Source organism: Triticum aestivum, unplaced genomic scaffold (genome assembly GCF_018294505.1).
Source record: "Triticum aestivum cultivar Chinese Spring unplaced genomic scaffold, IWGSC CS RefSeq v2.1 scaffold94523, whole genome shotgun sequence".
Lineage (NCBI taxonomy): Eukaryota > Viridiplantae > Streptophyta > Magnoliopsida > Poales > Poaceae > Triticum > Triticum aestivum.
Window position 1 is genome coordinate 1 of NW_025294999.1, and position 1,005 is coordinate 1,005.

The window sequence follows — 1,005 nt, forward strand, 5'->3', positions numbered from 1 at the left end:
GTAAGTAGTATATATAGGGCATTATCCATTATTAGGCAACGGTTGTAATGGTAGTAAGAATGACAATCATCTTTGCAGTGGACGTGGGAGTGGCAAGCATAAGGGACGAAGGCGGGGGTAACATGTCGGATGCGATCATACCAGCACTAAAGCACCGGATCCCATCAGAACTCCGTAGTTAAGCGTGCTTTGGCGAGAGTAGTATTAGGATGGGTGACCTCCTGGGAAGTCCTCGTGTTGCATTCCCTTTTTAATTATTTTCTGCGGCTCGTGACAAACATATCGCATGTGCGCGATATATATTAACCCCATTATATTATTTTTGACATTTGCGATATGTTTTAGCTCGCAGCTCATTGGTCACGCGTCTAGAGGCGGCTTTGTGGCGCGATGAGCGCGTTCTGAAAGGGGTAAAAAATACGTGTTGCTGCGGTATAGAGGGAGGGGTGGAAACCGTGGTAAACTCGTCTCCGTGTTTGAGGGGGGGGAGTAAGTAGTATATATAGGGCATTATCCATTATTAGGCAACGGTTGTAATGGTAGTAAGAATGACAATCATCTTTGCAGTGGACCTGGGAGTAGCAAGCATAAGGGACGAAGGCGGGGGTAACATGTCGGATGCGATCATACCAGCACTAAAGCACCGGATCCCATCAGAACTCCGTAGTTAAGCGTGCTTGGGCGAGAGTAGTACTAGGATGGGTGACCTCCTGGCAAGTCCTCGTGTTGCATTCCCTTTTTAATTATTTTTGCGGCTCGTGACAAACATATCGCATGTGCGCGATATATATTAACCCCGTTATATTATTTTTGACATTTGCGATATGTTTTAGCTCGCTGCTCATTGGTCACGCGTCTAGAGGCGGCTTTGTGGCGCGAGGAGCGCGTTCTGAAAGGGGTAAAAAAATACGTGTTGCTGCGGTATAGAGGGAGGGGTGGAAACCGTGGTAAACTCGTCTCCGTGTTTGAGGGGGGGGAGTAAGTAGTATATATAGGGCATTATCC

The 1,005-nt window shown here is 47.3% G+C and overlaps 2 non-coding genes across 2 annotated transcripts; both read left to right on the forward strand.

Moving 5' to 3' along the window:
* Positions 1 to 127: 127 nt before the first annotated feature.
* LOC123179024 (5S ribosomal RNA) lies at positions 128 to 246 on the forward strand. The gene has a single exon (XR_006490045.1). It is a non-coding gene; the product is annotated as a 5S ribosomal RNA (ribosomal RNA).
* A 370-nt stretch (positions 247 to 616) lies between these two features.
* LOC123179023 (5S ribosomal RNA) lies at positions 617 to 735 on the forward strand. Its single transcript, XR_006490044.1, has one exon. It is a non-coding gene; the product is annotated as a 5S ribosomal RNA (ribosomal RNA).
* The last annotated feature ends 270 nt before the right edge of the window (positions 736 to 1,005 follow it).